The sequence below is a fragment of the Notolepis coatsorum genome (assembly GCF_963971535.1).
Source record: "Notolepis coatsorum genome assembly, contig: SCAFFOLD_137, whole genome shotgun sequence".
Lineage (NCBI taxonomy): Eukaryota > Metazoa > Chordata > Actinopteri > Aulopiformes > Paralepididae > Notolepis > Notolepis coatsorum.
In genome coordinates this window covers 493,711-511,184 of record NW_028172131.1, presented here as the reverse complement: position 1 = coordinate 511,184, position 17,474 = coordinate 493,711, and the positions used below count along the sequence as shown (strand labels likewise).

Genomic DNA, 17,474 nt, shown 5'->3' with positions numbered 1-17,474 from the left:
ATGAATCATGACAGCCCTAATACATTGTAATGAACCAAAGGAGAATATAAATATTTTTTCCCCCATCTTTGACAGTGAATAACCATGCTGACAATGACCAAAAGCTAAAAGATGCCACTGAGCGCATTCAGCTACTTTGTAAGATCAAGTATAGTCAATATCTAAACAAATGCTGTTGAGCGGGCCTGTGACCAGACCTGAAAGCGCCCCTGGCTCTGCGGCTGTGCAGCTGCATGCTATTCGCAAATCCACTTCTGCAGCCGTCCTCCCGCTGCAGCCGTCGTTATCATAACACTACACACATATCATAATGTTTACAGCAAACTGTAGTTGATCACCAGGTATGTTTTATTAACGTAGAATAATTCATATAAGAAAAACGATAGGGAAATCTCTTACCTTTCTCCACTGGTTAAAAATGCCAGGAACTGAAATTGAAACTTGCTGTGCGCCGCAGTGATATGTGTTTATTATGAAATGACAATTGCGTGTTGACACGCCCACTGCATGAAGCCTCCTAAATAACTTTTTCCAGTTTGCACATATCTATTATCTATGACTAATTCTATCTATTTTTAGGGGCAAATGCGATTGAAATAGTCGCGCTGTGGTTACATGACGTCATTGCTATTTTAGAGCTGCTCTACCGGTTACACGGTATAGTCAAAATCCATACCGTAGAGCAAATTAATACCGTTTATACCGTATACCGTTTATACCGTCCACCCCTAGTGTCGACTTTAACCTCTTAAAGGAACGCTCCAACTGTTTGGGAAATTAGCTTATTTGCCATCTACCCTGGAGTTAGACAAGAAGATGCATACGTTTTCTTCTCTATGCATGCAGTAGGAGTAGGAAGACGTGCACCGTTAGCCTAGCTTAGCGTCAGTCTAGTGACTTGGTTGGAAGTAGGTTCCTCCATTAGCCTAGTTCCCAACGTCATCCTACTCCTACTCCATGCACAGAGAAGAAAAAGGTATGTATCTTCTTGTCTAACTCCAGGCTAGATGGCATGCTGTAATGAGGCTCTTTCAGAAAATTGTGTTGTCTATTTTATCTACTTGTTGTATCTATCTTATCTTCTTAACTCTTTCTTTGTGATTTATTGTATTCTTCTTGGGACCATGTTGGAAACAAGTCGACAGACTTTCACATGTTATCCTTGTACCCCTTGTTTTTATACTATTGTATAAATTGTATGTACTAAATAAAAATCAAATCATCATCAAATCAAATCATGGCAAATAAGCAAATTTCCCAAAATGTTGGAGTGTTCCTTTAAGCCAGACTCTCTAAATTTGCCTAAAAGGAAGATTGCTCCGCTTCTACAAGGTCCATTTGCATGTTCTTGGTATCTAGGGACATCTATGGACCTCAGGGAATGCATTCCCAGTGTCTGTTACTATGCTTGAGTAAATTGTAATGAACCGAAGGAGAATATACATTATTTTATAAAAAAAAAAAGAATTTAATCCACTTTTTCTCCTTATTTTTCTATTTTTCTCCCATCCCAATTTCGCCTTGCCAATTCTCCCTTCAATTCTCCCCTCCCCTGTCTCGAACGTTGCTAGACTATGCCTCCCACTGGTCGGCTGCAGTGAGGACCAAGCCTTGCATCACGTGTCCCCTCCGGTACACGAGGAGGCAGCTGTCGCATCTTTTCACCTGAACAGCGCGATCTCTCAGTGGCGAGGAGTAACACGTGGGAGACTCACGCTGCCCCCGATACTTCCTGTTTCTGCTGTACAGGCGCAACAAACCGACCTGTAGGAGTCTCTGTCCACAACGTCCAATCCCCACCCACGGCTTTCACACTGCCAATTGTGTTAGTGCAGGGGTCTCAAACTCGCGGCCCGCGGGCCAATTGCGGCCCGTGGGATGATATTTTGCGGCCCCCTACTGGATGTCAACGTTTAGTGTTAATGCGGCAACTGTTTGCCGAGTCGTTGCGCGAGAGTTGGATGTTTTATTTATTTGATCACTTGTAGGCTACCATAGCGCAGGCTCATGACAGCAACGTTATGTTAGTGACTTGGTTGAAACGTGATTCCGGAGTGATATCAAGTAAAGTGGAAGCAAATGCATCCTCGCTATCTCTCTCCTCTGCTGCACTGCCACTGTCTGTCTGTGTACGAGTCTGGTCCAATCACAAGTCGGAGCAGAGTTGGCAGCGCATCTACAGTAAACTCGCTCCCAGTTTTATCTCTGTGAGATAAATGTAGCTATTAGCCTATTTTCGCCAGCAGGCAGCCAGCAGAAAATATGGCATTTTCAAAGATGGTCAGTAAAAGAAAAGTCGACTGCAATTCAAAGGTGAATGGACTGAAAAATATGCGTTCATCCTGAGTCCCAGCACCAAACCAATGTGACTAATATGCCAAGAAACGGTAGCTCTTGGAATTTACTCATCACTACGAAACAAAACAGTTATTTTTATGCAACCTTTCCTCAAAATTCAGTGCTAAGAACCACAAAAATAAATGGAATGAAATCATCATATCAAGCTGCAAGCAGAATTATTGTTAAATCTATGTCACAACGAGAAAAAGCAACCAAGTCCTCACTCAGTGGCATGGGTGTTGGCTAAACACAAGAAGCCATTCTCTCCCTGATGCATACATAATAAAATAATGTATGACTGAAGTGATGGAGACCATGTTTGAAGGCAAACAAAAGTAAATCCCCCTCTGATCGCACAGCAACCAGAATAACTGAAATACTGGCTTGTGATTTGATTAAACAGCTTGTGATAGAATAAAAAAATGCACAGTGCATTTCCATAGCTGTGGATGAGTCCACTGACACCACTGAGAAGCCTATGTTCTGATGAACCGTTCATGTTCTGAAGAACTGTTCATGTTCTGAAATGTTATTGCTAAAGATTGAGAAGATTGGATCAGTTGTACTTTTTTTTGGAATACTTAAAACTAGGGATGTCCCGATCCGATCATGTGATCGGGATCGGGGCCGATCACGTGATTTTCCGAAGATCGGGATCGGCAAAAAAAATTAAAAAATCTGATTTCTTTTTATATTTTTTTTTTATTCGACAAACATGACCATGTTCACCTCTTAAACTCATACTGAGGCCTTCGTTTTGGTTTTAAATTGCATATCATCATTCATTTATTTATTGTCACACAGAGCAGAAGAATTTTGCCAAAACAAACGCATTTCCTTTGATTTAATTATACATCAAATGATTTATGTCAAGGATTGCAATGCCTCGCTTGAATGAAGTTAACTTTTCACCTGGATAACGTCAACATTCAGGGTGAATGTAATGTGAGAAATTGAGATAAAAAAAAAAACTAAAATAAAATATTTAAAAAAAAAAAGATTTTGATCAGATCGGGAAAGATCGGTATCGGTAGATACTCAAAATCACATGATCGGATCGGGAGAAAAAAAATTTTATTCGGACATCCCTACTTAAAACCCTTTTTTTGTGGAATATTTGATGCGGCCCAGCCTCACCCAGACTCTACCTCCAGCGGCCCCCAGGTAAATTGAGTTTGAGACCCCTGGTCTAGACTGTCTGACAAAATTATATATTTTTTTGTCAAACGTATTCAAGTATAGACATCATAACCATGTCACAACAGCAGTTATAATGTATATTATCATCAATACCTTAGTTTACCAATAGGTTAAAGTGTTATTAGTGCGATTTTAGTATTAGTTTTTCAGTTTTTATCGTGAAAGTCGGCCATTTTGAAAAACGTAATGTCGGGAATTGTAGTTGTTTTGACGCCATTTTGAATAGGACATCGAGAGCTTTCAATGAGCGTTGGAATTTTTCAGAACGACACTTCCCAAAGGCCTCTATGGGGCTTCAAGCTAATTACTTCTGTATGAACTTTTTTAATATCTCTTATTACTCGGGATAATATACCACAAAACTTAACGTTATTGGCATATATTGGAGTGCAGTTAGTTTCTCTTCCCTATTTTTAGCATTGAGCAATAATCAGTTTCAAAATGGCGGCACTGGCAAAAATAAGAAAGCTACTGTACATACAATAGATTTCATTATCTGTTCTTATGCACGCCTGGTGATACTAAATCCAAATTGAACTTGGGCATTTGAAAGATAAGATTTGGCACAATCCATGAATGTGCAAATTGGCTATAATAAGGTAATTTATAAGCCTGCTATTCTATATTGTATAATGATATTTCAAATTGCATTGGTCCGGATGGGAGAATTCAGTACTGTCCAGAAAAAATTTATAACGCACATCCTCCGTTCCTTGGTGCTGAGCCAAACTGTAAAAACAGTAGTACATAAAACAAAGCGGGACTCGCAACGCATACTTGAAAAAGACCGGAAGGGTCTAACCGTTATATCTGCTGCTATTATTTGTCACAATTAAAAACACCTTGGAGCATCAAAAGTGAGTTGCGAGTGCCGCTTTTTTTAAGAATTCAGTAGTGTATCTACAAAACCTTCTGTTTAATCATATTCCCTTTATTCATTTCCTTAAATCTTTTGTACACATGATCTCAAGAAGGTACTGAACAAGCTCAGTGGCAGTTCATGTCTGGTCATTTTTAGCATGGTGTCATTCACTGTCAAAGATGCAAAGAAAAATCATAATTCATATTCTCCTTTGTTTCATCACAATTTAAGCAAGCCTAGTAATAGACACAATATTTCCCTGAGGTCCATAGATGTCCCTAGATACCATGAACATGCAAATGGACCTTGTAGAAGTGGAGCAATATTCCATTTACTTAGGTATGTATTTTAGGTGGATTTTCAGAAAATAGGGCTCCGGGCTTAAGAGGTTAATAATCAGAATAATCTGAAATTAATTTCAGATTCAGAGTTTTATTTGCCACATGGAAGCAATACAATCATATAGTTTTCATACAAATCATAAATACCATACCGGGAAGAAGAAGAATTCTTATAGTTACCTGCCCCCTTTTTTTAAACTAGTAGTTTTACTTGATGGTCGGCGTACAACCTAATTTACACAAAATAATAATTTATATAAATAATAATAAAGAAAAGAAAAGATCTCACTATTCAGATCACATTTGACTCTCATACTGACTAAATACATATTTTTTATAATTATTTTTGAATTGACGAACACTATATATATATACTCCTTATTGCCCGCCATGCGTTGTGCGCCAACAACGAGGGAACTCGTTTTTGGGATCAATATTAAATTTTTTCGCCATGCATTCATAATTCATCCAGCCTCCCTCTGGGACGCAGCTGGACCCTGTTCTGATATTGCAACGCCTCAATACATATATAACATTCCCACATCCGGAACGATAGATACCCGATATTGAATGGGCCATAGTAATGTCGATATAGCTATAATATTTAAAAAGTTATAGCCCTGCAAAGAAGGTAAACATCTCCATAGGCTTACAGTGCTGGCAGACTGGGCACAAAGATGGGCATGTGTTAAGCTCGCTATGGAGAGAATTCCACAACTTTACACCAATAACTGAAGGACATCTGTTTAAGTGTGGTACGTGCAAACTGATGTTTAAAATTTTATTTCCTCCTACTAAACTCACGTTCTAAATGAAAAAGATTTTGTCCTTTTTCTGGCAGTGTCTTATTTCTTGCCCTAAACATAATTGACATTGTTTGAAACTTAACCATGTCTTCAAGTTTAATCATTCTAGATTTAATAAATAATATGTTTGTGTGTTCTCGATAATTCACTCTGTGATTCTTACAGCCCTCTTCTGTAGTATATATAATGGTTTTATATTGGTCCCATAAGTATTCCCCCATACTTCAACACAATAACTGAGGTGAGATGAGTGAACAGTAGAGTGTTCTCATTGCCTCATACTCTAACACATCCTTTACTTTATTCATAACAAAAATACTCTTGGACATCTTTTTTTTTAACATGTGCTATGTGAGATTTCCATATTAGTTTATCATCCATAATTACACCAAGAAAACGAAATTCAGTAACTCTATATCAACTCCATCTATGGACAGTACTATATTTTCATCTCGTTTTCGATTGCCAAAAATAATAAATTTAGTTTTTTTCAGATTCAGTGATAGCTTATCAAGTCAAGTCAAGAGTTTTATTTGTCACGGCATACAAGCATACAGTGAAATGCGGGGGGTCATGCCCGCAACGATTGTGCAATAATACAAGTAATAAGAAAGGAATGAGAATAAGACATTTGTGCAATAATACAACAATAATACGTAATTCGGTCTGTAACCCTTAAAAGTACTGGGTTCAGTACCGATCCCAAGTAGGAATCCACACTATCCGCTGCATTTACAGACATAAACTTCATGGCTCATCTCCTACTCTGGGTATTCAGTAGGTGGTGTCAAAGAGGCAACTACCCATGTGACCTGAGGATACTAGTAAAACATTTTGAAATATTGAATTGCAAATAGAATCGATTGTTGTTGTTTTTCTGGTAAAATTATCGTTTAGATGAATCAATAATAAAATAATCTTTAGTTTCATCCAAATCGAATCAGATTTATTTGTAAGGCCCGACAACACACGTTAATGTCCCCATGGGCCAGACACGTCTTCTTTAACACTTTCCCGGCCACTTGGATGCGTCTAATATCACTCTAGATGGCCAGCATATCAAAACAGACTTGCATAGTCCGTGGGGCTGTTTGTAGAGCTAAATCTATACTTTATAGTATTGCTATCTGTCCATTCTCATTGTCAATTGAGACCATAAACCGTCCCTTCAAAATGGCTTAAAGAAATATTTTTTTCATCAATACGTTCTCATTTTATAGCGTCTTGAATATAAGTGTTATAAGGGATTCCGGCCAGGATATTTCCTGGAAGGCTGGATAAAGGGCTAATAGCTACTAACGTTATATCCAATGGCATTTCGGTTATACAGAAGCTACAGTTAAAACTCAAAGTGCATATGATCCGTACGATCCTCAACCATGAATGCATGAAAGGGGGGGGCGGGGGACGTAGTTTCTGATTATTGATTACCAATAACCGTGTTAGCCTCAGTAGCCAAATTCATTGATCGGCTGGTTGAGTATGATAACAAGACCTGATCAGCGTGTAATTTACGTGAAAAAGATCTTACCGTGAGCCGGTTGGATCCCCCAGAGCATTTCTCAGTTATCGATTGCCATCTGATAGATCGATATGTCCATTGGCTGATGATATATTCCCTTACTGCATAGTGAAATCCGCGTCCCAAAAGGTATTCCAAGCTACAGGCTGCACATATAGGATCCAGCTAACTGGAAACTCCATTGAAAGTAAAAAAAAAATAAAAAAAATGCACCGTTCTGCCACAGGGCACACTGCATTATCGAGATAGCGCCCCTAAGAGGATCTGGCCGGTAATGCACTTTTTCGAATTCAAAGAGTAGGGTACATCTGCAGTGCCACTCGGCGACCTTGAATAGGTTATTAACATGGACAAAACAACCTTCCCACGGACATGTCCATGGTCGGTCCACAACCGTTGGATTCGAAACACGGATATATACGTCCTTGGCCGCCATTGTGTTAAACAAGTCAAGAAGAAACATAACAATACGTCAAGAACAAAACAAGAACACCATAAGGTCCAACAAATTTTAAATAAATGCAAATAAATGAATGCAATGCGAACACTCCCAGACATACCCCGCGCGAAGGTAAGGAAAAACTCACTAAAACCTAACAATAGGGAAAAATGCACCACAGGCAGTGTGGAGGAGAGAAACCTTAGAAGGGCCAGATGTCTGTGATAGTAGTGTTGCAGACTGACAGATGAGTGCATGCAATAGCAACTGAACATTTTGAAAAATTAAAGATATAGCTGATGGCGATAGCAACTGAACATTTTTAAAGATAGAGCTGATAGCGAATCTATTGGAGGCACAGGGGCGGCGCAAAGAGGGTTGCGTCCTCCCCGTCTTAATCACGGGGACGTTCAACACTCCGGTCATCGCTCCAAGACAGCCGGCGTCAGGGAGATAGGGGGCGGCGCAGAGAGGGTCGCAACCTCCCCGATCATCGCGGGACGTCCAGCACTCCGGTCACCACTACGAGACCGCCGGAGACAGGAGGGCACGCAGAGAGGGTCGCATCCTCCCGGTCTTCATCACGGGACGTCCGACACTCCGGTCAACACTCCGGGACAGCAACTCGCAGGGAGACGGGACAGGCGTTAAACAGCTTGTGTGATTGTAGTGGGCGGACATAGCAATAGATACAAGTGGTAAGCATATATGTGAATAGAATAGATATATGAAGTAAGCATATTATGTGAATAGAATAGAAGTACTTAACCCAGCAATGAAATCACGTTGACAGACCACAAACCATGTTGACAGACCACGGACAGAAGACGCTAAGGAGCTGATCCATGGCCTCGGTGGTGCATGTAGAGCAGTCACTGCAATCTTGGCCAAGACCACAAGGCATCCATCACCTTGGTCAGCACTACGAGACAGGCACTCAGAGAGATGGGGGGGGGGGGGGGGGGCAGGGGTTAGAGATTTCCCATGTTTGTAGTGCTGCAGAAAAGCAGACATGGGAGAAAATAGACATCCTAACTAAACTAGACAGATTAATCTAAAGGTCAGTCCCAGACCAGGTGAGATCAGGGTAGGTTGAAGGAGAGCGAGAAAAGATGGGTCTTAAGCAGCTTCGACAGAGCAGGCGCCCCTGACGACGGCAGGTAATTTGTTCCACAGGTAGGGAGCGCGGTAGACAAAGGCTCTGTGGCCGGTGGATTTCTTTTTAACCCTAGGAATCGATAGAAGCCCCGCATTTTGTGAGCGCAGAGCACGAGCGGGCGAGTATCGGGAGATGAGATCGGATAGATAGAGCGGTGCAAGCCCATTTAAAATTTTGTAGGTGAGGAGTAGCACTTTAAAGTCGGATCGGGCTTGAATAGGAAGCCAGTGTAGGGCGGACAAAACTGGTGTGATGTGATAAAATTTTCTAGTTAGTATCCATGCAGCCGCATTTTGCACGAGTTGAAGATTTTTGATGCTTGAATTAGGTAGGCCTGAAAAAAGTGCATTACAGTAGTCCAGGCGTGATGAGACAAAAGCATGAATCAGGGTTTCAGCATCAGCCAGAGTTAAAATGGGGTGAATTTTTGCGATATTACGAAGATGGAAGAACGCAATTTTGGTGACATTTTTTATGTGCATTAAATGAGAGGGAGGAATAAAAAATTACTCCAAGGTTTTTTATGGTGGAGCTCTGGGATACATGACAAGTATCAAAGTTGAGGGAGATGTCCTGAAACAGGCCTCTCAGTTTTATTTGTAAATCGAAAATAGCAAAGGGCCCAGGACAGAGCCTTGTGGGACACCACATTGCACTAGGAGGGTCTCAGATGTTAAATCATTATAGACCACGCAGTGTGTTCTATCAGTAAAATAGGATTTAAACCTAGCTAGTGCGTGACCCTGAATGCCAACATGATTCTCAAGCCGACCTAGAAGAATCTAGTGATCGACAGTGTCAAAGGCTGCACTGAGATCAAGCAATAAGAGCACAGAAGTGAGGTTTGAGTCAAGAAGTCATTTGTGACTTTGGTAACCACCGTTTCGGTGGAGTGTAAAGCTCTAAAGCCAGATTGAAAAGATTCATTAAGATTATTGTTTGATGAATGGTCAGTAAATTGCGTTGCGACGATCCGTTCTAACACTTTGGATAGGAACAGAAGATTGGAGATGGGTCTGTAATTTTTCAAGATTAGAGGGTCGAGGTTCGGTTTTTTAAGTAGTGGTTTATGTCTGCATTTACAGACATAAGCTTCATGACTCATCTCCTACTCTGGGTATTCAGTAGGTGGTGTCAAAGAGGCAACTACCCATGTGACCTAAGGATACTAGTAAAACATTTTGAAATATTGAATTGCAAATAGAATCGATTGTTGTTGTTTTTCTGGTAAAATAATCGTTTAGATGAATCAATAACAAAATCATCTTTAGTTGCATCCCTAGTGTCGGTGAAATGTACAGGAGTTCAGTCGTAGGTGAAGAGGTATTCAGCATATGGTTCTGACATACGTTGCTTCCAAATAAAAGGAGAAAAGACAAAGTGCCTTAATTTTTATTTAGTTTACACTCGGGATTATTAAAAAGTAGTCATGGATTATGTGGTTATTTTGTAGACAAATGTTTCATCCAATTTACAGAAATTGTACTATATCGTGATATATATTGTTACTGAGATATGAAATTTCCTATAGCTTGATATAAGATTTGATCCATTAGGTGACACTTGACTTGTTGAGCCCTAGCCATATTAAAAGACTAAGTGCCTTTAATTTTTATTTAGTTTACACTCAGGATTATTAAAAAGTAGTCATGGATTATGTGGTAATTTTTTAGACATGTTTCATCCAATTTACAGAAAACATACTATATCGTGATATATATATCGTTACAGATATATGAAATTTCCCATAGTGTGATATAACATAACATAAAAAATACAATATATAATAAATGTATTCATGATCATCATGCAACATAAAACAATTGTAGGAACGGTTTGGGAGAAGGAGGGGTTTTAGGTTGCGTGTTGCGAGTTCCAAAATGTTTTACTTAAAGGGGCTATGTATTATAAATGTCATTTTTCAGTCTCTAGCATTGTATTATAGTAATAGGAGTTCGTATCAATGTGTTTTAAGGTCTAAATACCATATTGGCGGATTGCTCAGATTCAGCCCAGCCCCTTTCGTCCTCCAGTAAATCAGGTCATTTTGATTTGAAGGCCTGAGTCACGTCATTCGGGCTCTGGGTAGCGCACAGTGATGCGATTGGCTCTGTGGTTGGAGCTAATGCCCGCCCCCATTCTACCTAGACTGACTGTACACAGCGAAACCATTTCCTCATACTATGCATGGGGAGAGAGAGAGAGAGATAGAGCGCACTTGCGGGGGGGGGGGGGGGGGACCTGCAGCGCGCCACACACACGCAAACGGGAGATTGAAAGAAAGAAAGAAAAAACCACAAGCTGCCGGCGGACTCTCATCACCGAGAGCCGAGAGGGAGAGAAAGGAAGAGAGAGGGAGAGAGATAGAGAGCACTTGGGGGGGGGGGGGGGGGGGGGGGGGCAGCGCGCCACACACACGCAAACGGGAGATTGAAAGAAAGAAAAAAAAACCCACAAGCTGCCGGCGGACTCTCATCACCGAGAGCCGAGAGGGAGAGAAAGGAAGAGAGAGGGAGAGAGATAGAGAGCACTTGGGGGGGGGGGGGGGGGACCTTGTCAGCCTGTCTTTTTTTCTCTCTCTCTCTCTCTCTCTCTCTCTCTCTCTCTCTCTCTCTCTCTCTCTCTCTCTCTCTCTCTCTCTCTCTCTCTCTCCCACCCCCTCCCTCTCTCTCTCTCTCTCTCTCTCTCTCTCTCTCCCCCCCTCCCTCCCTCCCTCTACCAGTGCAGACTGTGTGGCACTGTCACTCAAAGTGCTTATGGGCGGAGCCAGGCCATAACAGCCTGATTTCTTGAGGCTGAAAATTGATGGTTTTGAGTACTTGATTAGAAATATAAAACAATGCATTTTTTTGAAAAAAACCTTACAAATGTCTTCAATAGACTAACAGGAATTGTGTAAAGTTGCCCAAATAGTGCTAGGAATTGCAATACATAGCCCCTTTAAAGTTTAAAGCTCAATATATCAAAACATGGCACTTTACAGTGAACAGGAGGTCTATTTGTATTAAAAACAATAGATTGTTTTTCATTTAAATGTCGAAGAGCTCAAAAAAAAATTTCAAATGATATCGTGGCAGACATTGTGATATCGGCAAATATCGTATCGTTGTCCAAAGAATCGTATCGTGATGAGACTGGTGATTCCCACCCCTAGCGTGATATAAGGTTTGATCCATAAGGTGACACTTAAATCTGTCATAACCTGAGGGGTTATGACTAGGGATGCACGATATAGATTTTGACCCCGATACCGATAACTTTCTGCTCCTCAAGGCTGATACCGATACCGATAACCGATAATATATATATATATATATTTATTGTATTATAAAAACATTTTTTAAATGTATATTCCTGTAGTTTTGACCTAACCAGATTTATCATGACATGAGCATTACTACTATGAACAAAACAAAGCCAAGACAACAGTTTTGACTGATAAAGTCACCATATTTATTTTTCCAAATAAATATAATTTGAATCAGAAAATTCACTATAACTTGTAAACATAACACTGCAAAATGTAAACATTTGCCAATTGCCATAGTGAGGTTCATCACTCAGTGATGTAAAAATAAAATAAAGGCCTCTAGAACTGTTGCAAATCTTTGTATAAGCCTGGGATTCAAATTCAATACTGGCAGGTAGAATCGGACAGTCAGATATGTCTCTATCTAAAGTATACAAACAAACTGAAAAAGTGCATTCCTCATTGATTGATTGATTGAAAAATTTATTAACAGATTGCAGAATGGGTACAGTACAGTACATCTCAATACATACAATTGTTAAGGGGATGCAGACCAGAGAAAGACTTTCGTCTTGTTTCCACCAGGGTCCCCCATTTTCAATTCATCATAACATATATGACATACATGACATACAGATAGACAGTACTGCTACATCTATACATTTATGACATATCAGATTTGCAAATACAGTACTGTTTGTGATACAAAAGTGTCCAGAAAAGGAGTGTATATACATTTGGCGTAGAAACTGTACATTGGAGGAGGTTGGTGGGGTGGGGTTGGGTGGGTTGGGTGAGGGCTGTACATTGGAGGTGGGGGGGGGGGGGGGGGGGGGTTGGGTAGGGGACATACACACATTTTACACTGTACATTGGAATGTTGACAAAGCCTTACTTGTTCATTTACTGTACAACTAGGTTAGGACATTTGTAGGGGCCAGTTTCGAATTGCAGTCTCACGTAGGTGTTTTTTGAGAGTGTTTTTGAAGGTGGGTAGTGATTCACATTCCTTTACAGCTTTAGGCAGGGCGTTCCACATTGATGTGGCATAATTGCGAAACGTGTTTAGTCCCTTGTTTGAGCCGAATCTGGGTTTTACATGATTTGTGGAGCTCCCTCTGGTGTTGTGATTGTGGTATTCACTGACCTTTGGGAAGTATTTTGACATGTACATGGGTACCTTGGTCGCGTAGTGTATCTTGTAGACCAGGCCCATTGCAAGTTGCTGTACTCTGTCGTCTACTCTAAGCCATCCTAGGTTGTCAAAGTGGGCAGGGGTGAGGTGGGTTCTAGGAGTCAGGTCAAGTAGTAGTCTGACTAGCTTGTTTTGAGATGTTTGTAATTTGTTTTTTAGTGCCTTTGAGGTGCTTTGGTACCATGAGGTGCAAGCATAGTCGTAGTACCCTTGAATGAGTGCTCCTGCTAGAGTCTTCAGGGTATTCTTGTTTACCAGAGAGGAGATCCGGTATTTGTATCTCACAGTATCAAAAACAAATAAGCTACTGAAACAAGTTCCACACAGTAACAGTCATTTTACAGAACAAAGGATTAATATTACTTATAAATAATAATCCATATAAATGACAGTGAGTGAACCCTTTTTTTCCACTAAACTACTAAAGCATTGAGGTTTCAAACTTTCAATTGTTTTCATTTTTTCTCAAAGAGAGAGAGGGGGGAGAGAGAGAGAGAGAGGGGCAGAGTGAGAGACAGATAGGCCGGGAGCTAACCGTGAAAACATAAGCACAGAAGAACGGGATCTAATTACGAAGACGTTCTACCGGTTCCTTAACACAAGTTATACAGTGTTCATAAAACATTAAAATAAAATATACACTTACGTCCAGTTGCAGCATCTGTGTTCCTTTGCAGCTGGCTTTGGATTCACAGCAGCTTTAGCGCGTCGTCGTAGGCTTTTAACACACCATCGTAGCGGTGGTGATGCTGCAGGTGACTTATTAGGTTGGATGTATTATAAGTTGTTGCCCTTTTCCCTCCTCGTGGAACTTCTGCATTGCATTTGTTACAAATAGCAAGCAAACTTTTTCCTCTGAAACTTTGAAAAAGTCCCACACTACTGACGGCATCTTTGTTTACATCCGCGCTGCTTCTGAAACTTACGTGGCTACGTCACAGCCAAGAAAGGGAGCGCTGGATTTGTGTAAAACGCCCTCTTCCTAAACCACACGCTATCAGTCGTACCACAGTACTGGCAAAACGGGAGGAGCCTACAGTAAAAACAAACGCCCTTCATCCCAATTCACCCACACCGCATTTTTTTTACCAAAAAATATATTATATTATCGGAGCTATCAATAACATTATCGGGTTTATAGGGATGACGTCATAATTGCTGATATAGGCCCGATAATTATCGTGCATCCCTAGTTATGACCTAAACCTAAAGGGGCTTTAGTCCCGGACTAAATTTAAACAGACCTTAACCATAGCCATGATGTAACCACTCCTTCTCCAGAAACTGTTGACTAACTGGTGCTTTAAACAAAGTGGTTTAAGTCTAGAACTGTAGACGACTCTGGACTACACTGTGTTCTTAACCTGTTAAGCCCTATTTTCTGAAAATCCGCCTAAAAATACATCACCTAAGTTAATGGAAGATTGCTCCACTTCTACAAGGTTAATTTGCATGTTCTTCTAGGGACATCTATGGATCTCAGGGAATGTATTCCCAGTGTCCGAAATATTGTGTCTGTTACTAGGCTTGAGTAAATTGTGATGAAACAAAGGAGAATATAAATTATGATTTTTCTTTGCATCTTTGACAGTGAATAACACCATGCTAAACATGACCAGACATGAAAAACTGCCACTGAGCTCGTTCAGCACTTTCTTGAGATCACGTGTTCAAAAAATCATAAAGGGAATATGATTAAACGGAAGGTTTTGTAGATACAGTACTGAATTCTGCCATCCGGACACATGCAATTTGAAATATTATTATAGAATATTAGGCCTATAAATTACCTTATTATAGCCAACTTGCAAATTTGGATTTAGTATCACCAGGTGTGCAGGAAGAACCGATAATGAAATCTACTGTATGTACAGTTCCATTCTTATAATGGATATGGCTCCGCCATTTTGGATTGGATAGCAACGGGATTGTTGCTAAATGTTCACAGAAGGTAGACATACTAACTGCGCTCCAATCTATGTCAATAACGTTCAGTTTTGTGATGGAGAATCCAGAGAAATAAGAGAAATTTAAAAAAATCATACAGAAGTAATTTGCTTGCAGGAAGCTGGAATCGGTTGGGAAAGGTAGTTTTTCGAAATTAATTTTGAAGTTTTGCTAATTCAAAATGGCGGATATTCGCTAAATTATAAACTCATTCCATGAACTAAAATCTCACTAACACTTCTTTACCCTATTGGTAAACAAACGTATTGTTGAAAATATATACCGACTGCTGTTTTGACAGGATTATGGTCTTTATGGATACATTTTGAAGAAAAAAAAACGCAACATTATGTCATACAGTCTAGAGATTGATTTTTGACGTTATGTCATTTTGGGACCGGTATACCCGACCCGTTAAGAGGTTAAACTATAAAACCCAGGGCGGTCGGGTGGCGTAGCGGAGATTGTGCTCGTCACCAATGCAAGAGGCTGCGGTCTCGACTCCCGGAGTCAGCATTGCCTACGGCTTGGGCCGATCGTCATACTAACTCGTTTGGCTGAGTTAGGGGGAGGGAAGTCGAGGGTGGTAATCTGGCGTCAGGTCTGGGCGCCTGCTCAGCGAAAGGCAGGAAATGGTGGAGGCGGCGTGACCTCCCACGCGTTACACTTCACCAATGAGAGTCCTCGCTGCCAGGTGAAAAGAGAGTTGCTGGTTGTCTCCACATGTGTCGGAGGACGCATGTGGTTGACTTCAGGGTTCCCTTGTACCGACCAGTAGGAGGAACATGCGCACAACAACCAGGTAGGGGAGGGGGGGGGATTGGCATAACGACTAAATTGGGATGGGGAGAAAAATAGAAAAATCAGTTGGAGAAAAAGAAAAAAAAACTATAAAACCCAGCTACGTTCTTCTATGAAAGAGAGACATCGAGAGGTTTTGTTTCAGATTTTGGAGGAGGGATATACCAGACCTGGAAAGTGATTTTGATTGGCAAGAAGCCTGGGCAAATGTTCGACTCACATCAAGGAACCCGAACCATCAACAAATCAATCTTAACTATATTCACAGGACATACTTGACTCCTATAAGACTGAAAAAATGGGTCTTATACAAATGGGGACGAGGGGACATTTATGCACATGTACTGGGACTGCCCACCAGTTAAGATATTCTGGAAAGAGGTGACCCAGCAATTATCAAATCTCTTAACTTGGAATATACCTGTACACCCCTCTGTATTACTGCTGAATGATGTTTTTGAGTCTGCAGTACATCCACAGCTAAAGAGATTGGTTTTATCGGGTATCACAGTGGCTAAAAATCTGATAGCATCACGATGGTTCCAACCGGAAAAAATGTGCCGAAAGGTCTGGATTATTACATATCTCGATGTGATCTATCAAGAAATATCTACAGCAAGAATTTTGGGTCTCAATGAATCCAAAATGACATTGTGGTTAGAAGTGGTGGAGAAAATAAAAGCTAGCATATAATGGTAGTGTCTGGTTAGGAGCGAGGGATAATGGATGGATTATCCAATGGGGGGTCCGGGAGGGGGGGGGGGGTACGAGCTAGAGCATATGTGTGTAGGTTTTTAGATAACAGGTATTAAGGGTATATCCTGTATAAGTCAATTAACTAAAATGTGATTTCATTGGATGTGCACTGTCAACTAATGCTTGTATATCTTATCGTGTGTTGTCATGTTTGTTTATGTGTTTGTTTAAAAAATAATAAAAAAAATAAAATACAAAAAAAAAACAGCTACGTACCATTATAAACCTCTTACATGGAAATGAAAGCTGAATAAAATCACCAAATCTCTCCTTCCTCTGACACTCTTCTCCATCCAGAGAGCTGTCCTGTCAGGCCTGGGAAGAAACCAAGAGGCTTGGATGGAAGAAAAGGTCTCTGCTGTGACCAGTTTGGAAAAAGCTTCAGTTCAAAGATGAATCTTGATAAACACCAACGCATTCACACGGGAAAGAAACTCTACTCCTGTGACCAGTGTGGGAAGAGCTTTAGTCATCTGGGTGATCTGAAATCACACCAGATGATTCACACAGGAGAGAAGCCCTACTCATGTGACCAGTGTGGGAAGAGCTTTATTCATCTGGGTGATCTGAAATCACACCAGAGAATTCACACAGGAGAGAAGCCCTACTCATGTGATCAGTGTGGGAAGAGCTTTAGTAAATTGAGTAATCTGAAACCACACCAGATGATTCACACAGGAGAGAAGCCCTACTCCTGTGACCAGTGTGGGAAGAGCTTTAGTCAATTGAGTAATCTGAAATCACACGAGATAATTCACACAGGAGAGAAGCCCTACTCATGTGACCAGTGTGGGAAGAGCTTTAGTCATCTGAGTGATCTGAAATCACACCAGAGAACTCACACAGGATGGAACCC

The 17,474-nt window shown here is 40.7% G+C and overlaps 1 long non-coding RNA gene across 1 annotated transcript in view; it reads left to right on the top strand.

Moving 5' to 3' along the window:
* Positions 1 to 17,142, top strand: part of LOC311248111 — a 37,634-nt gene extending 20,492 nt beyond the window's left edge. The window contains exon 3 of the long non-coding RNA XR_014620911.1: positions 16,916 to 17,142. This is a non-coding gene — a long non-coding RNA (uncharacterized lncRNA). The remainder of the gene's footprint in view (positions 1 to 16,915) is intronic.
* Positions 17,143 to 17,474: the final 332 nt, after the last annotated feature.